We start from the raw sequence: 27,326 nt of genomic DNA, 5'->3' as shown, positions 1-27,326 counted from the left end.
GTTTGTATCTGTCATCGGAATGGGACAAGTATATTCATAGTATATGAAGATCATATTTACTGGGACAGCATCTGATTTGCAGTTAATTTGTTGATGCAGCAAAATACATTGTTTCCAAAAGGTCAGCAGGGGAAGCCGTGTTGGAATATCAACTTAATTACCTGTGCTGTATGGATGAATGGGTACACCGTGCGTGGCTGCAGTGCTGAAAACAGCTAAATTACTAGGCATGTACTGGAATGTAGAGTGCAGAACACACAGGCGTAAAAGGTTCAAGTTAACCCGTTCCTTCACATCCATACTTTCTAATCCTACCTGCTTATTTCCTGTAATGGAGATATCTTTCCATTCGAATGGGCCACTGCTGCCAAGGAGACAGCATTCCTAGATTTGAGTGTCACATGGAGAATCTGAGCATATGCACACTGGGTCCATGAAAATACAAGAGTGTTTCAATCAATCGTCCAGTGGTATTTACTGAGTGCTTGCTGTGTGGAGAGCACTGTACTAAGTGCTTGGGAAGCTAAAAATAAAATAATCAGTCATTGGTTTTCGTTGAATGCTTACTGTGTGCAGAGCACTGTACTAAGTGCTTGGGTGAATACAATATAACAGACTTGGAAGACACAATCCCTGCCCACAGCAGCTGCACCTTGTCCTTCAAGGTGATGACTGTTCAGAAAGGTGAGCACTATTTAGACACCAATGGTAAAGAGGGGAAAGCTATGCCCTCCTGCTAGTGGTTGAGTTGTCTTTGCTGTAGCTGATGGTTTGCTCTGGGCCAACCACGCTCTGTGTATGATCCTCCTATACCCAGCAGCCCTCTTTGACTGCAAGACGACGGATGGGAAGAATGGTCACAAACAAAATATTTCTGTGATTTCAGCAGCAGCAGACACCACAGAGTCCTCACTCACTTTGTTAGCCACTGCTGAGAATGGAATTCAGTGAAGCTTATTAAGGGTTGGGGGAGTCTTTTCCACTTTCTTGCCCAAACCAAAGGAAAAGTTAAAAACAAGAAAGGAAAAACAAAACAAAGACCAACAATCACCACACACAAGAAATAAATATATAAGTATATACACAACTTGCCACCTGAATAAGTAGATGGACCGGAGCTCAAAAATGGTAGGAGTATTAGAGCAGGGCAGGAGCACTCAGAGGTGGCTGTTTTAGGCACCAACACCCCCTGGGCTGATTTGGAAGGCCTGTTCCTTGTAATTGCCTGACTGCAAAACCACTTCCTGAAGCCACTGCTTCATTCATTAATTCATTCATTCAATCATTTATTGAACGCTTACTGGATGCAAAGCACTTCGATAAGGAAAGATCTCTCCGAAACAAGGAGTAGCAGCCTTTGCGAGCCGTCCTTCACCAGGGCAAACAGACTTGCCAGTGTTGTGATATCGATTCCACAACAGCCAGCCAACATGTTACAAGAGGCACCATAAGTGCTTAGTACAGTGCTTAAGCATAGAGTAAGCGCTCAATAAATATGATTGAATGAATCTTTTCTGATAGATGACTGTTCCCTGTCATTCATTCATTCATTCAAACGTATTTATTAAGTGTTTACTGTGTGCAGAGCACTGTACTAAATGCTTGGGAAGTACAAACTGGCAACATATAGAGACGGTCCCTACCCAACAACAGGCTCAAAGTCTAGAAGGGGGAGACAGACAACAACACAAAACAAGTAGACAGGAATCAATACCATCAGAATAAATAGAATTATAGCTTATATACACATCATTAATAAAATAGAGTAATAAATATAAATAAAATAAATACATAAAAATAAAATAAAATAAAATAAAATGAAAAAAAATATAAAGTAATAAATATGTACAAATATACATTTGTATATCACTGTCATCACCCAGCACCCTGGTCAGAAGAAGCATAAGATGGAAATGGTCCTTGAATATGGTGAAAGAGTGGGGTGGGAAAAGGTAAAAACCAAAAAAGACAAAAGCTTAGCACGCTGTACCACACAAGCCATGGAGCTAGGAGCTGAGGAGCCATGGCTCTCTAAAAGTCTTCTTAAGTGGAAAATACTTAAAAAACAGAATGGGTTTATCTTGCTTACTGCCTTTCAGCAGCCCACATCCAGTTTGTACATTATTGATATGCAACAATCAGGAGAGGCATTGCTCTCCTTGATTAAAGGCTGAACAAAGATCAGGATGCCAGGAGGCACCCTGTATGGGACAAACCCAATAATAATAATTGTGGCATTGGTTAAGTGCTTACTATGTGCCAGGCATTGTTCTAAACATTGGAATATAAACAAGTAAATCAGGTTGGACATAGTCCCTGTCCCACATGGGGCTCACAATCCTAACCTCCATTTTACAGATGAGAGAACTGAGGCACAGAGAAGTAAAGTGAATTACCCAAAGTCACACAGCAGACAAGTAGCAGAGCTGGGATTGGACCTCAGGCTCCTTGTGGGCAGGGATGTGTCTAGCAACTCTACTGTATTGTATTTTCCCAAGTTCTTAGTAGAGTCCTCTGTAAACAGAAACCAATGATTGAGAAAGAGTTGCTACTGACAATGTATAAGATATTGGCAATGGGATGGGGTTCTGTACTGGAAGAGCTTGTTGTAGGTGGTGAAAGAATGGGAAAGAAACAGAAAATGAATGGAAATTACATGCATTTAAGTGCACATAGGACATTGCGTTCCTCTTTCATTCATTCATTTGATCGTATTTATCGAGCGCTTACTGTGTGCAGAGCACTGTACTAAGCGCTTGGAAAGTACAAGTCAGCAACATATGGAGACGGTCCCTACCCAACAATGGGCTCACAGTCTAGAAGGGGGAGACAGACAACAAAACAAAACATGTAGACAGGTGTCAGAATCATCAGAACAAATACAATTATAGCTATTTATTGAGCATGTACTGTGTGCAGAGCACTGTACTGAGCACTGTACAATAGTGTTGGTGAACATGATCCCTGGCCTCAAAGAGTTTACAGTCTAGTTTTATGTTAGTCAGAAGGCCAATGGGCCATGAAATCTATACTTTTTCAAAAGTCTCTCTTTTTTGGGCAAAAGCAGTGGAACAACATGGTGGGGTGGTCAAACAAAACAAAACAAAACAAACAAAAAAGAGATAACATTTCTACCTCCGTCTCTCTTGGGAGCACTTTTGAAGAGGGAGAAAACCAAGCAGGTTTCCAGGAGGCAGGCTCTGCATTCACAGAGGGACAGGACTGTGTCCAACCTGATAAACTTGCATCTACACCGATGCTTAGAACAGTGCTTCATAAGCACTTAAATACCATTTAAAAAAAAAGACAACTTGAAAATGGGAGAGATTCAAGAAGCTTGATGGTACACAGTGGGTAGAACATGGGCCTGGGAGTCAGATGGTCATGGGTTCTAATCCTGGCTCCGCCACTTGTCTGCTGTGTGCCCTTGGGCAAGTCACTTCACTTCTCTTTGCCTCAGATTCCTCATCTGTAAAATGGGGATTGAGACTGTGAGCCCCATGTGGGGCAGGGTCTGTGTTAACCCGATTTGCTTATACCCACCCTAGCTCTTAGTATAATGTCTGACACACAGTAAGCTCTTAACAAATACCATAATTATTATTATTACATATTCAACCCCAGAGACAGCTTCTCTTGTAACCACAGAATCAACATGGAGAAACTACATTTATATTTTTCACATCAAGGAAAACAAAAACAACCATTTTCTCAGCTGAAAGCATCCCAAATTCTTTTTAAACACAAGAGTCTACTGAGCTAAGGAGGTAACTCACTTTTGACAAATTCCTTAGCAGTAAACTGTGATTTCATTTATAGCCACCTACTTTATATGGGCAGTGGCCTAGTGAATAGAGCACGGGCCTGGGAGTAAGAAGGATGTGGGTTCTAATCCTGGCTTCATGACATATCTGCTGTGTGATGTTCGGCAAGATACTTCACTTCTCTGGGCCTCAGTTACTTCATCTGTAAAATGGGGATTACAAGCATAAGCCCCACGTGGGACAGGGACTATGTCCAACCTGCTTGTATCTACCCAGCATTTAGAACAGTGCTTGGCAGAGTAAATGCTTAACAAGTACCATAAGTACTATGCCATTTGGTTGGCACAATTACTACAAAGATTTGGCTTGGATTAAAAAGTGCCCTGATTTAAGGGACAAGTTTCAGAGCTAATCTCCAGCAGGACATCTCCTAATTGATCATGAGGCATACTGAAGCCAACAGCTTTGGGAACACTTAGCAGAACACCCTGAAGACATATGAAGGAAGAGTTCAGCTCCAAGATACAACCCACTAATGGTCTGGTTCTAGTCTTTCAAAAAAGGGCTAAACTTGAAATAAGACCTTCCTTCAGAATTGGAAATACATTTTAGGACAGTTAAATTTGGGGGGTTGAGGGGGATTCTAGACTGTGAGCCCATTGCTGGGTAGGGACCGTCTCTATATGTTGCCAGCTTCTACTTCCCAAGCGCTTAGTACAGTGCTCTGCACACAGTAAGCACTCAATAAATACAATTGAATGAATGAATGAATACAAAGCTGAAAATGACAGGTTTGACACATTCTCTTCACTGTTTGCTTCTTGGTTAAATGGACTGGTTTCACTGGTCTGCAACCCACAGACTCTGTTGGGGTTATGAAAGTCAGCTGTGGGGACAATTCCTGCTCCACTACTCTGCTTAAAGCAAGATTACAGTAAAACGGACACAGTGGATTACTTGGCTACTTGGCTATACATGTGTGAGAGCAACATGGTTGATGTGTGCAAGGCCCCCACCTTCTTATTTTGGGTCTCTTGCCTGAAAAAGGGACAGCCCCTCAACTGCTAAATTCTGGCGATTCTTTCTCCATAATGCTTCTTGGATCAGCCCCATCCTCCCCATGCAAACAGCTACAGCTCTGGTCCGAGCTCTGGCCATATCAGGGTTAGACTATTGCATCAGCCTCTTTGTGGGCCTCTTTGTACCCGTTCACTCTTTTTGCCATGTGGCCTGCCTCCTTCCCAGTCAGTCTTTTTGCCATGCTTCTTTGCCATCCTTGAGCAGCAGCATGGTGTAGTGGACAGCACGGGCTTGGGAGTCAAAAGGTCATGGGTTCTAATCCTGGCTCCACCACTTGTCAGCTGTGTGACTTTGGGCAAGTCACAACTTCTCTGCACTTCAGTTACCTCATCTGTAAAATGGGGATTAAGACTGTGATCCCCATGTGGGACAACCTGATTACTTTGCATCTATCCCCGTGCTTAGAACAGTTTTTGGCACATAGTAAGCACTTAACAAATACCACTATTATTATTATTAATAATGAATCATCTCCTTGTGGTGTTGCTTGGTACACATCTCTCCACTCCTCCAAAACCTCAAATGGTTACCCTTCTCCCTCTGCATCCAGGGGAGATTCCTTACCACTGGGTTCAAGGCTCTCCCCACGGCTCTTTCCATCTTACATATCAGTTCTCTTCATCTGCTACATCCCAGTTTATGCTCTTCATACTTTCCAAGCTCACCTTCTAACAATTCCTTGCTTTATTCTCCTCATTCTAATCCTTAGCTCGGTAACCTCTAGGCTCACGCTAGTCCCTGAGCCTGGAAAATGCTTCCCTTCCAGTCCCAAATCCGCTCCATCCACAGCTCTCCCTATTTTTAAAGCCTTCCTAAAATTCAACTTCCTCTACAAACACTTCCCAAATTAACCTGCAAAACTTCATGCAGGAGACCCTTTAACCCTTCTACACTTTAATGCTATGCTCAGCAGTTGTGCACATATGTAAATTTTATTTATTTATATATTTACCAGTAGAGTCAATTATTTGTTCAGTAGTTTCATCCTGCTGTGCTTATTATGCTTCCAGGTTCATATTTCAATGCTTTCCTGGCTATATCTCTCCATAAGTATTTTTTATCTACCTCTGCCAATAGATGGCAAGCTCCCTGAAGGCAGGGAATGTGTCTTACTACTGAAGTAATGCACGCTTAGCAGAATGCATAGTGTTCAGTAGGTGCTCAAATGCCATTGGTTGAATGAGATCCTCCATTCTAGGCCAAGTAATAGTGGAAGAACGAGGCCCACAAGGCCTCTCAATGGAACATTATCATCTCCAGGGCAAAGAGCAAGATGAACACTTGGATTGGATTATTTTACAGAACAAAGGAAATTAGCTATTGAGTTGGCATCAAGCACTTGATGGAGAGAGATAAGAGGATGGTAACATCTCTCAGCAGTCTCTGCAGATGTGCCCTAAACCTATGCATACGAGGGAGACTGAAAAGAGGAAAGGAGAGGGAGGAAAAGAGAGGAAAATGAATGGGGGGGGGGGGGGGGGGGGGAGGGGGGAGGAGAAGGGAGGAAGATAGGGAAAGAGAGGGAGAGAAGGGAACGAAGAAGGAGAAAGGGACAGAGAGAATGTCACAATTAAATGCCCTAATTAATTTAATGAGGAAAAAGGTTAAGGTCTCTGGTTAATTTTTCTCACTGGTCATCACATCAATGCTCTGACCTAGGAACGAAACTGAGATGGATACAAGAGGACAATAGAGAGATTTTATGCAGCTACATGAATCCTAAACTAGAGAGAATGGCTTTTGTTCTGCAGGAGTGAAAACAACACTAATGCAAGGCAGAAAATTAAAAAGAGGGCCTTTTTTGTTGGAGCCTTCTTTATCGACTAGATCCTTTGAAATGTCCATCACTCTCTCTCAGGAAACGCTGCCCACTCCCTGCTACTTCTACCATGAGTTCCTGCCTCTAGTGCTCACTCCTATGTCTATTACTGTTCATGATGGGAGAAAATATTAAGTAATTCACTTCCCTTCGATTATGATTCCGAGAACACGGGACCTAAGAGCCATCCCAAAAGTGAACGACCTAGTCAGCCACCTGGTTCCTGAGTCACCAACATCATTTCAAGCTCACACTTTCCACAGCTATGGCCTCATGGGAACACAGTCAATGTTGGCAGGGAAGGGTTCTCCAACATCAGAAGCAGCATGAGACGGTGGAAGAGCGTGGGCCGGCGAGTCTGAGGACTTGAGTTCTAAATCCCAGCTCCACCTCTAGTCTGCTATGGGACTTGGAACAAGACATTTAATATCTCTGTAATGCTTACGGAATTTGTTAAGCACTTACTCTGTGCCAAGCACTGTTCTAAGAGCTGAAGTACAAGTTAATCAGGTTGGAAATAGTCCCTGCCCCACATGCAGCTCACAGTGTAGGTAGTAAAGGGATAGGGTTTAATTCCCATTTTACAGAGAAGCAGAGTGGCTCAGTGGAAAGAGCCCGGGCTTGGGAGTCAGAGGTAATGGGTTTGAATCCCGGCTCTGCCACTTCTCAGCTGTGTGGCCTTGGGCAAGTCACTTAAGTTCTAGCATGTCACTTAAGTTCTCTGTGCCTCGTTACCTCATCTGTAAAATGGGGATTAAGACTATGAGCCCTACGTGGAACAACCTGATCACCTTGTATCCACCCCAGTGCTTAGAACAGTGCTTTGCACATATTAAGCGCTTAACAAATACCATTATTATTATTATTATTATTATTATTATTACAGATGAGGTAACTGAGAAGTGAAGTGACTTTCCCAGGGTCACACAGCAGACAAGTGGCAGATCTAGAATTAGAACCCAGGTCCTTTGAGTCCCAGACTCATGTTCTTTCCACTAGGCAATACTGCTTCCCTGTACCACATTCATTCATTCATTAATTCAATAATATTTATTGAGCACTTACTGTGTGCACAGCACTGTAACACAGTTTTCTCATCTGTAAAATGAGGATTAAATAATTATTCTCTCTCCTTCTTAGACTGGGTGCCCCATGGGGGAACATGGACTGTGTCTAACCTGATTAGCTTGTATCTACCCCACTGCTTAGAAGAGTGCTCAGCATAAAAAGTGCTTAACAAATACCACAATTATTACCAGAAATCATTACTCCAGCAACAGGAACCCAAAGGGAACAATTTGGGTACTGGCAAAATTTGAATCCATAATAAAAGAGTTTCATTTTAGAGAAAGGAATGTATAATATAATAATATGTTGCAAGGGACAACAAAGAGGATGCTAGATCAAAGTTAAAAAATATAAGCAATCCCCAGAACTTCACCTTCAGGTGATAAGATTTTTGCAATTCATAGAACAATCTGGTGACAAAGTAGTGCCACACTACAGCAAAATGACACACCACTGTAAAGTCATATTTTTTTCTGTGCCCCTCCCATTTATGGTCATTAAAATATTAACTAAATATTCGAGAGACAATGGGCCACTGTCCTGGAGGGTGCCAGAAAAAAATGACTTCTGCTTCTTCAATTGGCATTTGTGATCCTCGAAATAGAACACAGAAGATACCAGCAAGGCAGAACAGAAGAGGGACCCTTTACAGTTCTTGAAGGGAAGGGTTATCTGCTGATCACAAGCCCATTCTGCCAAAGGGTTTGACTAGTTGAGGAGTGGGGAGAGGGGACAGATCTTCCCAAGGTCTGTCTACAACTGAACAGTTCCAGGAGGACACTGCGACAGCATTAATCAGACCAACTGTCTGCTTTCGGAAAAGCAGTATGAGCAGTAGTTTAGAGAAGCAGTGTGACCTAGTGGAAAGAGCACGGGACTGGGAGACAGAGGATCTGGATTCTAATCCTGGCTCTGTCACTTGTCTGCTCTGTGATCCTGAGCAAGTGATTTAACTTCTTTGTGCCTCAGTTACCTCATTTGTAAAATGGGGATTAAGACTGTAAATCCCTTGTGGAACATGGACTGTATCCAACCTGATTATCTTGTAATAATAATAATAATGATGGTATTTGTTAAGCACTTACTATGTGCAAAGCACTGTTCTAAGCACTGGGGTGGATACAAGGTGATCAGGTTGCCCCACGTGGGGCTCACAGTCTTAATCCCCATTTTACAGATGAGGTAACTGAGGCACAGAGAAGTTAAGTGACTTGCTCAAAGTCACACAGCTGACAATTGGTGGAGTCAGAATCTGAACCCATGACCTCTGACTCCAAAGCCCATGCTCTTTCCACTGAGCCACGCTGCTGCACTTAGTACAGTGAGCCTAACAAATACCATTAAAAAAAATGAACAGGTTTGGGAAAAGGAAAGCAGGTTCCTTACTTCCAAAGTGAAAATTATAGTTTGTGACAGTGAAATGAATTGAAATTCACTAATAATAATTGTGGAATATGTTAAGCACGTACAATGTACCAAGCCCTATACTAAGCACTGGGGTAGATCGTGAGCCCCATCACGGGGCAGGGACTATGTCTACCTCTCACCTGTATATATTCTCGTAAGATTTCAATAGTAAGATTTCAATAGATACTCTTACTACTTTCACCTCTAATTCAAGAGCAAATCACATTCCTGAGCAGTTTTCTTGAACCATCCTTGGGCATTTTTTCTCCTCTGAGGGATTTCAGGACTGAAAGATATTTTCAGGGCATGCCTCCAAACTTACACATATTCTTCTCCAATGCTGACAAGGGTAATATTTTGTAGTGGAAGTGGTTAATTCGTGGTGGCATTTGTAGTCGGAAGGCTTGTCGAGAACATTGATTACTTCCCAGGCAACTAGCTCCGCTGTCAGGAAACTCCCTGTACAGCGCAGAAAGCAAAGGGGAACCTGCTAAAAAGGGACCCAGGGACCTGGCTAACTACTTTGGGTGAAGAGCTGGGACTGGAAGCGGTGGAGAGGAAGACTATTTTATTTCCAATCAAATGCAGATTGAGCATTTTGAATCTAAATGATTAACTCCAATTATGGTTGTTTGGCAGCTGGTACCTAAGCAGGAGCAGGTCAATCTCCTGATGTAGTTGGAGGGGATGCTTGTTTCCTTGCAAAGGGAAGAATGACAGGTACTTATCTGCTGAACACACGGCCGGTCACCTGGAAAAACACGGAAGGTGTCCGGGAACACTATGGGAATTGGCTGCTCCCTGGAGGGAAAAAAATGTGCCATCTGAGTGCTAGGAAAGGGTTTTACAGATGTTTAGGGAGATCTCTGCCAGATGTTTGTTGTAATGGTTCCATTGATGACATCCAAAGGGCAGAGGGAGAGCAGCCCAGGCATCCCTCCCTGGGGTTTGGAGTCATCTCTCTCTCAGTCTCTCTCTCTCAGACACCAATGTCGTCTTCTCCTTGGACCACTTTAAACTCCAATGTCCGCCACCCCAGGGTCTGTGTTCACAGTCACACACAGTTAAACATGTTTGCTTCTCCCCAAGCAGTCTGTCAGATTGAGGGTTGAACCTGGTTTGCTAATCCATCACCTAGTGTGAGGTCCAGAAAAAAGGAACACTGAAAAATCCCAAAACCTCAACTGAAAGGTGAATGTTCCTTCCATGGGATAATGGCTTTGTCTCCTTCGCCCAGCCCATAGCTGGATATATTGAATAAGCCAACTATATTATTATTCAACAGAGGTGGCTATATTGAACAATTATATTTGGCCAGAAATGAGGCAGTTTCCAAAGGAATGACGGGCAGCCTGAGATAAACCCCAGTTGGTTTGTCCTGTACTCAAAGAGGTGAATTTGTTTGTGTCAATGAGGGACAAATTGCCCCTAAGGAGAACAAGGACCAAGGGAGGGTGAGGAGGGAAGAGACCAACTTTCTGACCAGCGACCTTAAACCAATGCATGGTTTTTTCATTTTTCAAACACAAAGAACTGTTAAAATTTCATATGAAAGTTAAAATTGATGGGAGGTTTACATGTAATATACCTGAAGTTTTCCTCAGTATGAACCCCCATGTTAAAAGCTGGCAGGTTTATTCGATAGAGTTTTTCTTCCCCCATTTGGAACTGATGGACAGAGAAACAGTTTTTTTTTTAATTCCTGGACCTCCGAAATATATTTCTATCCATGTGTGAAAGTCTACCTATCCACCACCTCACCAGAGTTTAAAATCCTAGCTAATAGGTTAACAACTGTTTTTCTTCAGCTTCAAATGAAGAATATCAGAAAGCTGGGGGAATATGCAGCTCTCCAATTTGTACTGACTGCACACGGCTACCTGCAATGTGTGTTTGACAGGACTGACATTTTGTACCGCTGTGAGATGGGAAAACGTGTGACATTTTTATTCATGGTGGCGTACGCCCTTGTAATGATCAGCCCTGGTCGATGTGCTTACTGCAGCAGCCCCTGAGCCCTCGGAGAACAAACAAGAACCGAAGGTGCCAGCAGTTCGACTGCCTTATTAAACACCACCAGGATCCTAACGAAGAGCAACTGCTGGAAAATCTCACTGTCAAATCCTCAAGGACATTGTCAGCGCATAGCTAACTGCATATATTTTTCATTTAAAATACTGGAATCCAGCAATGTGGCATTAAAAAAAAGGGAGGAGGGGTGCTGAGAGGCGAGAGAAAAAGGCTCACCATTCCTCCTGGCCATTTTGTCAGCTTCCTACGGGCTATCGGAGGTCTGCATCCTGTTATTGAACTCCAGGAGGATATCAGAGACTCTTAGGTCTAAAAGGGGGAGATTTATTTGGTGAAATCCCAATTCTTTGTGTTTTTTTTCGGGTGGGGGGGTGGCTCGGGGGAAGAAGCATATTAAGAGAACAAGCCTCTCATTAAGTGCTTCCAAATGTAAACCTGAATGATTGGGAAATAGGCTTTTTGCCCATCCATGTTCCTGCAGGAGAAAACCAAGACATTTCTGGAACAGTTTCATCCTGTCCAATCTAATCATCCTCTTGTCTGAAAGGCAGATCCTAAAAGACCTGCAGGCACACATGCACGCACACACACACACACACACACACACACACACACACACACACTCTCTCTCTCTTTCTCTCTCTCTCTCTCCTCCCCTCCAAACTGTGGTGCTCCCAAGTTAGAAAACCCTTGTACTGGGGAGCCCACCTACTTTTTCACAACATGCCTTAACTCAGAGGCCCAAGGTTGATTCACATGAACACCCAACTGCCTGCATGGTATGATCAGTTCCTGAAAACTTACTGTGTGCTGGTGTACACTGATGGACAAAGAAACCCATTCAAAAGACCCTTGGTACTTTTCTCAGGTTGTCAATCTAGGTGATTTGGTTATTGCTTTACAGAGATGTACTTATTTTATAAATATGTATTATTTATAAAGTGTATTTTTGTTTCCATGCTGTAGCACTGATACAGCAAGACATACCCTGCTATTTATTTATGGGCTCCTCGGTGTAATAGACCTAACTAGGCTCCTTTTCACAGGAATGTTATGGTTGCTATGGCTTTTCACAACGCCCTAGGAGGTCTGCTAAACAACTCTGCTTCCTCCATACATCAAGGACCAAGTGTTGTGCTTTTGGCTTTTTATATGTGCACTGAACATAAAGTTGGTTTTGCATAGTACTATCGATCATCCTTTGATGAAATGATCCAGAACGCCAAAAGTTGGCAAACCCATATACCGTGTACCTTATTATTCCGTGAGCTTGGACTACAGGAGGAAGTGAGCTATGAGCCCACAGAATGGTCACAGGACCCAAAGAGAGTATAAATGGTTTGGTGTTCGTTAGACAACTTTGGCCCCAGGACACATGCAAGGTAAAAACCCTGGGCATGTCCTGAACATCCCACAAAGAGAGTCACACACTTGTCAGAAGGAACTAAGCTACATCTCTGGCTGGTATGGATTTTCCCTTGAACAAATCTCTCACGTTGGCAAAGAATCACTCCCCCATTGCCTCCCCCAGAAGCATAATGTATTTTTGGGCTCCCTCCACTTCTTTATTCCTGGGGGAGAACAATTTCTCCGAATCCATCTCTTTTCCAACTTTCAGATAAGCTTCTAGATTATTCTGAAGAGGCTGGCAAAACAGAGAGAAAAAGGTTGCTTGATTAAACAGGGATTCAAAGGATACTTTACTACACCAGGGCAGTGTTCAAAACTGGAAAGTATACTGTGATCAATTAGAGCATAAACTCTGAGTGCTTTGGTCCTGTTGTACTCTCCCCCAGGTGTTTAGTACTGTGCTCTTCGCTCAGGAAGTACTCAATACATATCATTGATTGATGAACTGAATTGAACGCTGGTGCCTTTACAGGATGTCAGGGGTCACTGGGGACTGAAGAGAAGAACACAGATGGATAAGGAAGAAGCTGCTCTATAATGTGGCAAGCCAGGGCAGCACTACTTCCTCTTCTCTTGCTTTCTGCCGGAGACCACCTTCCCCTACTTTTCTGCCTGTTCTGGACATCCAGCATTTCACTGTCTAATTCCTCATCTTGCCCTCTTCACTCTAATGTGTTCTGGGAAGCTGTGGGCCAAGGTTCACCCAATTTTGGTGGAAAAGCTCATCCTCTACCAAACCACCCTGCTAGAAAAGCTCATCCTCTGCAGAACCAAAATGGGTAAATAACCATCCTAGGGAGGCCAGGAGAAGGCAATGTACAGCAGAACTACCTGGAAGTTGCTCTCACAATGGGATGGGTTGTGTTACCAATCTATTGAGCTATTTCTGAAATTAACTTCATATTGCTTCTGTACAATATTAAGAAGCAGCAGCCTGGCCAAGTAGACACAGCTCGGGCCTGGGAGTCAGGACTTGGGTCTAATCCCAGCTCTGCCACTTGTCTGCTGTGTGACCTTGGGCAAGTCACTTCACTTCTCTGTGCCTCAATTACTTCTTCTATAAAATGGAAATTAAGACTGTGAGCCCCATGTGTGACAGGGACCAGATCCAACCTGATTAGTTTGTATCTACCCCAGCACTCAGTACACTAACTGGCACAAAGTAAGCATTTAACAAATATAGTGTCTGGCATATAGCAGGTGTTTAACAAATACCATAAAAGGACTTAATCCCCCATTATTTGCATTTTAAGGTAATATAATACCCAGACTCTTGGAAGAAGCTTGTTTTACCTGCTCTCTGATTGCAATTTTATTTAATATTATGTCTTAAAATGCAAATGAAATTTACAGTAATATTACAGAAGCTCTTGAACAGCATGAGCAAATTGATGATAAAATATATTATCTTGATCCATTATTATTATTATGGTATTTGTTACGCATGTACTTTGAACCAAGAACTGCTCTAAGAATTGTACTCTCCTGAGCACTTAGAACAGTGCTCTGCACATAGTAGGTCCTCAATAAATATTATTGATTGATTGGGTTAGATAAAAGTTAATCAGGCTGGAGATAGCCCCTGTCCAAAATGAGGTTCACAGTCTTGAGTAGGAGGGAGAAAAAAACTGAATCCCCATTTTACAGATGAGGAAACTGAGGCATAGTGAAGTTAAGTGACTTGCCCAAGGCAGAGCCAGGATTAGAACACAGGTCCTCTGACACCCAGGCTCATGCTGTTTCTACTAGGCCACAGTGCTCCTCACAAAGTAAAGATACAATTCTATTACTTCCTACTAGAGTCTTGCTCTTCCTCTTACTCCCACTACTTGTAAATAGTTTTGGGCTACCGTTCCTCTGTCTTTCCCTGCATTAGACTGTAAACTCTTTGGGGGCAGGGGACATATCTTGCTTCCACCACATTCTCCCAAGCCTTTAGTACAGGGCCTAGCAGTCAGTAGGCACTCAATAAATACATAGACACTCAAGAAATATACAAATCAATTGAATTGACTGGGGAAAAATATATTATCAGGCTCTGAACTTCCCACATCTGGAGATTTGTCACGTACTGATTGCTAAGGCACCTAGGATTCATAAGCCCCACAGCCAACATCATATCTAATTGCAGCAAGGAACTCAATTCAAACCAGTGATGCTCACAGCACTACTGCAGCAACCTACCTAAAGCTGCATGGGCCTCCACACCCCCTGGTTACATGAGCCGCCATGGCCCCTAGCCCCAGGGCCCAGGCCACATGGGCCTCTGCGGCACCTACCCACATGAATCTCCATGGCCCCTAGCCATATGGGGCTCCATGGATCCTGGCCACAACGGCCTTGTGGCCCTTGGCCACATGGACCTCCATGGCCCCTCGCCACACAGGCCTCCTGCGGCTCACAAGCGCAGCCAGATCAAGGCCGTTTTCTCCCAGCTTGGTACCAGGTACCGTATCTAGTGCCAACTCTCTCCCAGCAGGACTGTGTCCCATGAAGCACTGCACCTCAGTTTCCAGCTGAGCGCCCCACCCTTCCCTGCACACAGTAAGCACTCAATAAATGTCATTGATTGATTTGATTCTTAGCCCTGGCCATACTATTATTGTTATAATTATTATATTTGTTAGGTGCTTACTGTGCATCAATCAGTGTTCCAAGTGCTATTGTTGATACATGTTGATCAGACCTAGTCCTTGTCCCTCATGGGGATCCTAGTCTAAGTAGGAGGGAGGACTTATATTGAATCCCCATTTTACAGGTGAGGAAACTGAGGCCCAGAAGAGTTAAGTGAGTTACCCAAGGTCACACAGCAGGCACCTGGCAGAACTGGAATTATTCATTCATTCATTCATTCATTCAATCGTATTTACTGAGAGCTTACTGTGTGCAGAGCACTGTACTAAGTGCTTGGGAAGTACAAGTTGGCAACATATAGAGACAGTCCCTACCCAACAATGGGCTCACAGTCTAGAAGGGGGAGACAGACAACAAAACAAAACATGTGGACAGGTGTCAAGTCATCAGAATACACAGAAGTAGAGCTAGATGCACATCATTAACAAAATATACAGAATAGTAAATATATACAAGTAAAATAGAGTAATAAATCTGTACAAACATATATACAGGTACTGGGGGGAGGGGAAGGAAGTAGGGCGCGGGGGATGGAGAGGAAGAGAGGAAGGAGGGGGCTCAGTCTGGGAAGGCCTCTGGAGGAGAAGAGCTCTCAGTAGGGCTTTGAAGGGAGGAAGAGAGCTAGCTTGGCGGATGTGCGGAGGGAGGGCATTTTAGGCAAGGGGGGGAATTAGAACCCAGGGCCTTTGACTTCCAGGCTCGTGCTCTTTTCACTAAGCCACGCTGGACCCACAGGGACCGACGGAGACAACTGCTGCCAGTGCTGTTGTGTGACTCCTCCCCTCCCTTGTCCTTCCCCATTCTGGCTGGGGTTGGAAGGCCCGTGGTGACCCAATGGAAGGACTGGAAAGAAATAGCTGTGCCAGCAGCAGAAACAGTTGCTCTAATAATTTTGGTATTTGTTAAGCACTAACTATGTACCAAGCACCGCACTAAACTCTGGGATGGATACAAGATAATCAGGTCCCACATGGGGCTCACAGTCTAAATAGGAGGGAGACAGGTATTGAATCTCCACTTTGAAAATGGGGGAACTGGGGCCAAGAGCAGTTAAGTGAATTGACCAAGGTCACACGGCAGACGGTGGTGGAGCCGGGCTTAAAACCCAGGTACTCTGAGCCCCAGGCCCGTGTTCTTACCACTAGGCCAAGCTGAGAAGCAGCTTTGTTGCTATACACCAAGTTAAAAAAAAAATGAAGCATGGTGATAGCATGGAGCATAGAAGAGGCCTTTCCAGACTAAGCCCTCATTTCCTCTTCTCCTGCTCCCTTCTGTGTTGCCCTTGCACTTGGATCTGCACCCTTTATTCACTTCTCCCTCAGGCCCACAGCACTTATGTATATATCCATAATTTATTTATATTAATGTCTGTCTCCCCTTGTAGACTATAAACTCCTTGTGGACAGGGAATGTCTAGAAACTCTGTTATATTGTGCTCTCCCAAAAGCATAGTACAATGCTCTGCGCTCTGTAAATGCTCAATAAATATGACTGACTGATAAGGGACGAGGAGGCTGAGTTCAGGGAGCAAGAAAGCCCCAACGACTAGGAGGGAGGAATAAATGAAGGGAGGAGGAAGGCAGGTGTACTTTTTTCTTACCGATAGGGCTACGTCATCATGTTGGACTGGTTCTGTGTACAGAATCTAACACATTGCCCTTAAGTTTTTGGGAAAACATTCTCCACACAATACAGCCATTCATCTGGGCCTGTACTTTATTCAGGTCAAATAGTACGAGTCCTGAGGTGAAAATACAAGTGACACTGGGCAACAAACACTAGTCTCCATTACCAGGGATTTATGGTCATCTCCGCAAATCTCCCCTGCTTATACAAACCCCTGTGATACTAGCTCATGTCCCTGTCTCATCAGGCCTACCTTTCTTCTAAGAGGGTGATTGCCTGAACTGAATGAAAATCCATAAGGAATATCTTACCACACATCTGAGAGCTGGCATGATGAACTATCTTTACCGAGCCATCCACACCTCGTGAGCGATTTGCACATAAAAACAAACCTCACAGTTTAACTCCACCCTAAGCGATCCCAGAAGCTTCTGAAAATCTAAAAACACTGGGAAGCAGTAATCGAGTTCAGAGGAATCAGTTGATCATCTTTATTGAGAGGTTACTAGATATCGAGTCCTATTCCAAGCACCTGGGGAGGTCTGATATAATAGAGTTGGTAGACTTGTGGAGATTATGATCAGGAGGAGGAACTATTGAGTAGAAGGAATATTCCAATGAGCAACTAATTCACCTCCTACTGTTGCTTTCTGACTCAGTGAGAGAACTATTAGCAACCAAGGTAATGGGAACAACATATCCCTTCCGTTTCTGAAGGCCTCACAACTGCAGTATTTTGATTCTTTAGGGATATAATTCATATACAACATTTCAAGAGCCTTTCCCCCTTCCCTACAGTGATAAAACTCCCCTTTCAATGTTGACACAGATCTGAGAAGAAACCCTGAATCAGACCCCTTAGTTTAACCTTGCTACTCTCGACATTTTCTTTGTAGGTAGTGGCGGTGGGAGCTGTTCTAGAATGAGTGCCAAATGACTCTCTACTTCCATTTGACTGCCCCCTAGGTAATAACGACCTGCAATGCTCCTGAAATGAAAGAAACCCGAGATAATCACAAAGACCAAGATAATCACAAAGACCGTCAATCACTATAGCCTCATTATCATCCAGAGATGTTCCTCATGTTCCACAATCCACCCACTTCCTCAGCTCCTGGAATGGAGGCCTGAATGGGGAGAAAGCCTCAAGGGAGGCCTCCCAGCAAGTTCTGGCTATTATGGCCAACCCCAGCAATGACACCAGCAACAATGAAGCCAGCAGCAGTATTGTTCCCATACTCCTACTGCATTAGGATAGCCCCTGGAACACCAAAGTAATAAGAGCATTTGTTAAGTGCTTATTGGGCGCAGCACAGTATACTAAAGCATTGGGAGAGGCTACACATGTGGGAATTAGACATGACCCTTGCCTTTCGGTGGAGAGGGCTGGAGGAGACTCAAATTCTAAGAGTATAAGTGGGAAGAAGAGACTGTGGCTACAAGCATCTGGTGGCATTTGGGTTTACAGGTTCTGATTCAACTCAATCAATCAAAGGCATTTATTGAGCACAGTGTGCAGGGCTCTATTATAAGTGCTTGGGTGAGCACAAGACCATAAAGCTGGTAGAAATATTCCTGCCCACAAGAAGCCTAGAAGGGGAGACAGACATTAACATACATTATGAATATATACTTAGAGCTGTGGAGCTCAGGGTGGAGTGAATATCAAGTGCACAGATGATGCAGGAGAGAGAGGGAGCTGGGCCAAAGAAGGCTTAATTGGGGAAGACCTCCTGGAGGAGGTGTGATTTTAATAAGGCTTTGAAGTTGGGGAGAGTGGTGGTCTGTAGGACATGAAAGGGGAGGCAATTCCAGGCCAGAGGGAGGTTATAGGCAAAGGGATTTGTGGCAAATTAGAGGAGACTGAGGTAGAGTGAGTAAGTTGGCATATGGGAGTGAAGTGCGAGGGCTGGGCTGAAGTAGGAAAACAGCGAGGTAATGTAGGAGGGGGCAAGATGGCAAGAAGTTGCTGTTTGATGCAAAGGAGGATGGGCAACGGCTGGAGATTCTTGAGGAGTGGGGAGATGTGGACTGAATGTTTGTAGAAAAATGATCTGGGCAGCACAACAAAGTAAGGACTGGAATGGGGAGAGACAGGAGGCTGAAAGAACAGCAGGGAGGAGGCTGATGCAGTCTTCAATGCAGTGTATGGTAAGTTAGTAACTGTTTGTATGAAGAGGGAAGGGTAGAATTTATCCACACTATGACAGTAGAACCGACATGATTCAGTGAAAGAGGGAATATGTGGATGGGATGAAAGAGATGACTCAAGGATAATGTCAGGGTAACAGGCTTGTGAGACAGGGAGGATCACCGTGTTGTCTACGGTGACGGGAGAGACAAGGGGAGGATAGGGTTTGGGTGGGGAGATGAGGAGTTCTATTTTACACATAATTTGAAAAACCCAGAGGAGACTTTTGGAGAGCTTGGGGCATATTTTGGTTTCATATGACATCCTGTTGCGGTTATCCCATGACCAGAGAAGGAACGGAGTCCATTAATGAGGGCACGAGAAGCAAAAGCCAGGAGTTTGGTTGGATGAGCATTTGCTCGTGGAATTCCCCTGCCCCTAAGCAATTCCCATTTCCCAAGGGAAATTTCTGGGGCTCAGCTTGTGGGCAGGGAACGTGTCTATGATACTGTTTTACTGTACTCTCCCAAGCAATTAGTACAGTGCTCTGCACATAGTAAGTGCTCAGTAAATACAATTGACTGATTGACTATAGCCAACACCCTGAAAAACTTGGGGTTTTAATACTCATATCATCACATCTATCAGAATGGGAAAGTAGATTGCATCGTGACTCCCAACCCCATTGGAGTGTGCAAATAAGGAGGGCTTACTGTGGTGTGCTGAAGGAGGGAATTGTTCAAAGCATGATAGGAAGGACACAACTTCTCAATACAAATACCATGTTGAGATAGAGCAAGGGAGTTCTTTTGTGGTTCATTCATTCATTCATTCAATCGTGTTTATTGAGCGCTTACTGTGTGCAGAGTACTATACTAAGCGCTTGGGAAGTACAAGTTGGCAACATATAGAGATGGTCCCTACCCAACAGCGGGCTCACAGTCTAGAAGGGAGAGACAGACAACAAAACATATTAACAAAATAAAATAAACAGAATAAATATGTACAAATAAAATAAAGAGTAATAAATACGTACAAGCATCTATACATATATACAGGTGCTGTGGGGGGGGAAGGAGGTAAGTCGGGGGGAGGGGGAGGAGGGGGAGAGGAAGGAGGGGGCTCAGTCTGGGAAGGCCTCCTGGAGGAGGTGAGCTCTCAGTAGGGCTTTGAAGGGAAGGTGAGCTCTCAGTAGGGCTTTGAAGGGCTTTGTAGTTCTGATGGGTGGGTGAGGTAACTCGTCAGGCTGGTGAAGTGTGGGTCAGGACACAAACAGCTCTATAAGGAACTGCTGAGGATTTATTTAACTGACAATTAAGCTTCAAACAGCTCCTCCTTTCTTTTGAGTTAAACGGAAACCAATACCAATTCACCTAATTCTGGCTGCCTGGAGACTGACTCAACTCTCTAAGTATGAAGCATCTGGCATCAGATAAATATCAATCTTGTTTGGAATTATTGCAAGTCAGATGAAATGTTTAATTAGCATCTTTGCTCACACAATACTTCAAGGAACGACAGGGATTCCCTGCTTCAGGTATGTGCAGCTTGCACATTTCTACCTTCTTCTGGGGGACAAGTGAAGAGTTGTTTTCGAAGGGAAAATAAATCCCAAGGGAAGGTTCTCTACATCAACCCTTTCTGAATCAACCTTCCTTTGGATACAGACATGGGGAAAGGTAATGATGGAGCAAGGGGAGAAAAGAATAAATGATTAAAGTTCTCAATCAGTTTGCTCCCTTCTACCTTTCCTTACTGATCTCCTTAGAGAAGCAGCATGGCTCACTGGAAAGAGCCCAGGCTTGGGAGTCAGAGGTCATGGGTTCTAAACCCGGCTCGGCCACTTGTCAGCTGTGTGACTTTGGGCAAGTTACTTCACTTCTCTGTGCCTCAGTTCCCTCCTCTGTAAAATGGGGATTAAGACTGTGAGCCCCACGTGGGACAACCTGATCACCTTGTATCTCCCCCAGAGTTTAGAAGAGTGCTTTGCACATAGTAAGCGCTTAACGATATACCATCATCATTACTATTATTATTATTATTATTATTACAGCCCAGCTCACACATTTCACTCCTTTAGCATCAGCTTACTCACCATGCTCCATCTCATCTATTTCACCACTGACCCCTTTCCCACAACCTCCCTCTGACCTGGAACTTCCTCCCGTTCCATATATGCCTGACCACCATTCTCTCCACCTTCAAAGTCTTATTAAGGTCACATCTTCTTCAAGAGGCCTTTTCCTGTTAAACCTTCATTTCCCCACCTCCCTCTCCCTTCTCCATCATCTATGCACTTGGATCTATGATCTTTGGGCTTTTGGTATTTGCCCCACCCTCAGCCTCACAGCACTTATATGTACATATCTGTAATTATATTTCATAAATTATTCATTTATATTAATGTCTGTCTCCCCTTCTAAACTGTAAGCTTGCTGTGGGCAGGGAATGTGGCTACCAACGCCGTTGTACAATCCCAAGCACTTAGTACAGTGATCTGCACACAGTAAGGGCTTGATAAATACAACTGATTCGTTGATTTTTACCCCAGAAAACATACTTGACCTGCAGGGTTCCTGCCATGAGGTGTGCAATGTTTAATTTTTCAGCTCACCGGTTAGGGCAGCTATTTGGGGCCAATTTGGGAGCAGACGGTTCTCAATTTCCATAGACTTCTGGAATAATCCTTAATTATTCAGCATAATTTAGAACCTGGCAGTGGTAAAGCTAACGGGATAAAGTTACCTGTTTTCTTTCATGTGTATTAACCAATCAACCAATGGTATATACTATGAGCTTACTATGTGCACAACTCTATATATTGCATTTATGGAATCAGTTCAATCATAAACATGGTACTTTTCTTTAACTTATCTTTTCTCATCAGTTCTTTTAGAAGCCATAAAAATAGTTACAATATGAAATGGTAGTTGAATTCAACTTCTTTAATTACATGGCTCTAGCTAACACGAGGGGTGTGGTTCTTTAATAATAATTGTAATTAATAATCAATTAATCATATTAATTGACCACTTACTGTTTGCACAGCACTTTACTAGAAACTTGGAAGAGAACACCACAATATAACAGACACATTCCCTGCTCACAATGAGCTTAGACTCTGGGGCGGGGGGGGGGGGGGGAACGACAACACAGATATTAATATAAATAAATGGGCTGTGGGGTTGGGTGCGGGGTGAATAGAGGGGACAAAGTGTGACGCAGATGGGACTGAGACTAAAGGAAATGAGGACTTAGTCAGGGAAGGCCTCTTGGAAGAGATGTGACTTGTATAAGACTTTGAAGGTGAGCAGAGTAATTGTCTGCCAGATATGAAGAGGGAGGGCATCAAGGCCAGAAGCAGGATGTGGGCGAGCGGGTGTGAAACCACTAGAGGGATCTCATTTTTCTAGTCAAAGGCAAATACAAATGTACTAATTAAAGTGCTAACCAAAATTTCAAATAAGACTAACTTAAAGCTCAGACAGCAAAAGAAGTTATTCAAACTACCTACTAGTTCTGTGAGAGCCCAGCTTCATTTACTGGGTGTGCTGTTTTTTGAGTTCGAAATAGGGAAACGATGAAAGAACTTTCCTGGCACTGGCCTGAATTTCCCAGTGAACATGGAACCCAAGTATCTGGCTCTTAGGATGGAATGCCAGGATGATGTGTCTGTACAAAAACTGAGACAATTAAGTGCCAACAATGGGCTTCTATGTGGAAAGTAGCCAAATCAAGGGTAGTCCTAAGTCTGTGAGATCCATTGTATTACTTTGGTTTGGCGTAAGAGTTTCTCCGTGGGCGCTCCCTGTTGGCTTGTGGAACTCACCCCTCAATCGCTGAAAGAATACTCATTTAGTTTTGGGAAAGGAAAGGAGGGCTTTCAACCCACACCCTCTGGAATTGATCTGACTGGAAAGCCAGACATTAATTTTTCTTCTGATTAATCAATTAGGAAAAGAGCAAAGTGGAAGAGCCCTGAAGCCGTTTACCAAGATGCTCCTAGGGAGGTGGAGTGGGGGCATCCCGTCCAATCTTACCCTCAGAGTGAAATCTCTCACTGAAGCATGCCACTACTCAGGTGGCATGAATACAAACTTAGATTCTGAAACCCAGGTTCTGAGTAGGAGAGTCAGTCAATCATCTTAATTATCCCACAGGCAAAAAGGCAAACTTCCTACATTGTCAGAGGGCTGAGATTTACTGAAGACTTTTATCCTGTTTTAGAGCAAGTGTTGGTGGTTTCCCACAACCCCACAGTGTTCCTGAAGGTGTAAAGTGGGGTAACACTTCTATGGGAAAGAAGAGGCAAGGAAAGCAGCATGGTCTAGTGGAAAGAGCCACAGGCCTGCAAGTCAGAGGATCTGAGTTCTAATTCCAGCTCTGACACTTGCTTGCTGTTACGTTGGGCAAGTCACTCCTCAGTTTCTTCAACTGTAAAATGGAGATTCAATACCTGCTCTCCTATTTACACTGTGAGCCCCAAGTGGACAGGGACTGTGTTGTCTAATCTGATTAACTTGCATCTAGCCCAGTGCTTAGTGCAGTGCCTGGCACATGGTAAGTGCTTAAAAAATAACATTAAACAAACAAACAAAAAAGCACTGCACTAGTATAACACTGATCTGTGGACTGGAAGAAGCAGCATGGCCTGTCACAATTTCTTAGGCATAGGCACAACCCCGGGAATCAGAGATCTGGGTTCTAATCCTGGTTCTGCCACTTGCTTGCTGTGTGACCTTGGACACACAGTTACTTTATCTGTAAAATGGGAATTAAGACTGTGAGCCCCATGTGGGACATGGACTGTGACCAAACTGATTAGCTTGTATCTAGCCCAGCACACAGTACAGTGCCTGAAACACATTAAGTGCCCAACAGATACCATTAAAAAAAAAGGAGTCAAGGTAGGATATGTACTTGGACCAGTTTGGGCGGAGGTAGGGCAGATTCAGAAAATTCCTCCACTAAATTGTAGGCACCTTGTGGGTGGGACTCTCATATACTAACTCTACTGTGTTGTATTTCCCAAGTGCTTAGTACAGTGCTCTCTGCACATAGTAATCACTTAATAAATACCATTGATTGATATAAAGAAAGAATCAATATGTGGCTCAGTTGAAAGAGCATGAGCTTTGGAGTCCGAGGTCATGGGTTCAACTCTTGGCTCTGCCAATTGTCAGCTGTGTGACTTTGGGCAAGTCACTTAACTTCTCTGGGCCTCAATTACCTCATCTGTAAAATGGGGATTAAGACTGTGAGCCCCCCAAGGGACAACCTGATCACCTTGTAACCTCCCCAGCGTTTAGAACAGTGCTTTGCACATAGTAAGTGCTTAATAAAATGCCATCATTATTGGGTGACAAATTGAACGTTTTCCTTTTGAAGGTGAATATTGCAGAAGCTGTTGCAACTTAATTAACCTGTAGCTACCCCAGTGCTTTAGTACAGTGCCTGGCACATAGTAAGCACTTAACAAATACCATTAAAAAGAAAAAAAAAAAGCCTTGGGACCAGAAGGTAGAAAACCCAGCTTTTATGAAGGCAGGGCACCCTGAGGGCCTTCCCCACAGTGCTGAATAATTTCTGTTCTTGGGAAACATGAATCTGACCTAGGAGGTTATTCCTAGGTAGGGGACAAAGCAGTGTCACACCAGGCTGGCCGGTCCTGGATCTTGTGTTACCTCTTTTTCACAATTCAAAGTAACTTTTGTTTCTAGGAACAAATAAATGAAAAAAATCCCAGGCACTCTTGTAACCTCCCTTTGGGAGAACAATGTGGGGACTCTCTCCACCATATAGACAAGTTCTTCTCTCTAAAAAGGGAAGCAACTGCAATAAAAAAAGTGAGAATCCTGGGTCCTTTATTTGTCCTGTGTCAGACCCCAAGTTCTCCTATGCCCTTTGATGTTATCTCCCAGGAATAATAATCTCTATGTTGCCAACTTGTACTTCCCAAGCGCTTAGTACAGTGCTCTGCACACAGTAAACGCTCAATAAATACGATTGATTGAATGAATGAATAATAATGATGATGATGATAACTGTGGTATTTGTTAAGGGATTGCTACATGCACTGTACTAAGTGCTGGGGTACAAACAGGATAGTCAGGCCAGACACAGTCCCCATCCCACATGGAGATCACAGTCTACATAGGATTTGGTCTGGTCTTGAAAGGAGTTCTAAGGTGCAACCAAAGGGCAGGGCCAGAGCCAGATCTAGAGCCCCAAAGGCTCAGAGGAAGGGAATGTGTCTTTTTATTGTTGTAGTGTACTCTCCCAAGTGTTTAATACAGTGCTCTGCACACAGTAAGTGCTCAATAAATACAATTGAATGAATGAAGGATAAGGGTTAGAGGCATTTCCAACTCCAGGGCAGAACCACTAGCCTCAAATCTTAATTACACTCCTCAGCGTAAGCAATCTTTGCTTAGAGCTCCTCAGCCTAGAAATCTACCCACGATATCTGGGCCCATTACTTGAGACACTCTCCGACCCTAATTAAGCAGCTGAATAGAACTTTGCTTTAAATTGAATAGGCAAAGCCACGCATCACAAGCCCCCACTGCAAAATATAATACAGTTAAACTAGTAGGCATGTGCAAACATGAGAATCTTGGTATTTTAAGTCAAGCATCTCCGCATTAAATATTTTGCTGTCCTATGATATTTTTCCAGCCTTTTTCATGACAATGTAGATTTAGTAAAAAGGCAAATAATAACGATGGTTCAAAATGAGACAGTGCTGGATGCATCCAGAAACGAACCTGCCACGAGGTTAAGGCATAAAGAGTTAAAATTCACAGGGTTTTGCTGCTGTTCTAGCCCATCCCCCTTTGGCTAATCTGTCATGTAATGAAGAAAAGCACTAGGCACAGGACAGCTAGCTGCCGGCTCACTTACAGCAAGCTGATTAAGAATATTCAACCAACAGCAGACTGCAGACCTTTCCAGCGAAAATAAATAGACTGTATGCAAATGTGTTTGTCACTTTGACAGCATGTCTCAATTAAGGCATCTTGTTGCTGTGGGTAGACTCTAGTGCTGCAGCTGTACAGGCGAGCCAACTGCATTACTGATACTAAGGGCTTGACCCTAATCCGCATGCATGCATTTTAAAAAATTCTACCTTCGCCACATACACTAGAATAATGCTAGCAGACATGTAAAGCAAGTGACAATGAGAAAAAAGCAGCTTTCATCCTCTTCAGTTTGCAGATCTGCAAAGGCATAAATAGCTCTTATTTCAACAGAGTTTTCGGGTGGCTTTTTAATTGTTTATTCCCTCCCCCACCACCTTATTCTACTTTAACTGCAAATGGCATTACAGCATTTCCACCTTATCACTGAAGTGGAAAGAAGCAAGCACATTTGCACTTTTAAAATGGATCCTTTTTGATATTCTGAACCCCTCTTATTCCTTTTACTGCCCTTAAAAAAGTATTGCGAATCTGGGAGCACAGAGAGCTGATGTCAAGACAAAAGGCAGAAACAAGATAGCCTTAAACTTGGCACTCCAGATCATTCTGAATCTTTTTGTTTGGGGGTGGGGAGGAGTTGATACCATTTATTATGCAATGGAAGTAACTATTTTGTAAGTGAGACTTCCCCTCTTACTGATGCCATAAGAAAGGAGTTTTGATCTTTGAGAAAGAGAGAAGCTTAAAGTAATTTACAGAAACCATAAACAGATGGAATGGTTTGAGGTGAAAGTCAGCACACTGCCTTCTTCATTAAGGCATTAAAATATTACAACATTCCTTTAAATCTAAAATCTGGAAGCTACAATGACAGAGAAATTAAGGTAGGGTGTGTGAATATTTTAACTGAAGGCCACTGGTTGAGAGGAGAACAATTTTGCAATCTCTGTAAATTCACAATTTGAATGAATAACCTATGACAACAATTTCCAGTTCAAAACAAAAGAGAGTCTTTTCCCCTGTACCATCACACAGTATTCATAAATTCTTAAAAGGAGCAATAAAGTTGCAAGTGACAAATTTTGTAAATTCACCTCAATTACCCATCCCTTACTAAACTAATGAAAATGAATCCTGGTCAAAGAATAGTCAAAGAATAAAAATTCAGCCAGAAAGCCTTTTTCAGGTAGTTTGAAAACCTGCTGCATATTCTCCCATGCCAGTCTTGCTTTCCCTATTGGATTAGGATCCTGCATCTAATAAACATCATTTCATAAGTTTCACTTATTTTCATCATTAAATCATTCCACTTAGTGAGGAGCAATTATATAAGAGTAGACACAAAACATAATTTGGAAAAACTGATAAAAAACAATTTTCTTTCTTCAGTAACCCAAATCAGATGAATGTACCTTTTGCTAAATACTAAGAGAGAC

General features: G+C 43.3%; 1 protein-coding gene across 4 annotated transcripts in view; it reads right to left on the bottom strand.

Moving 5' to 3' along the window:
• DENND1A (DENN domain containing 1A) overlaps positions 1-27,326 on the bottom strand; it is a 514,969-nt gene that overhangs the window by 39,475 nt on the left and 448,168 nt on the right. The gene's annotated exons all lie outside the window — the stretch shown is intronic.

The sequence above is a fragment of the Tachyglossus aculeatus genome, chromosome 4 (genome assembly GCF_015852505.1).
Source record: "Tachyglossus aculeatus isolate mTacAcu1 chromosome 4, mTacAcu1.pri, whole genome shotgun sequence".
NCBI lineage: Eukaryota > Metazoa > Chordata > Mammalia > Monotremata > Tachyglossidae > Tachyglossus > Tachyglossus aculeatus.
The sequence above is the reverse complement of the archived record's forward strand: the minus strand, read 5'-3'. Positions and strand labels throughout refer to the sequence as shown.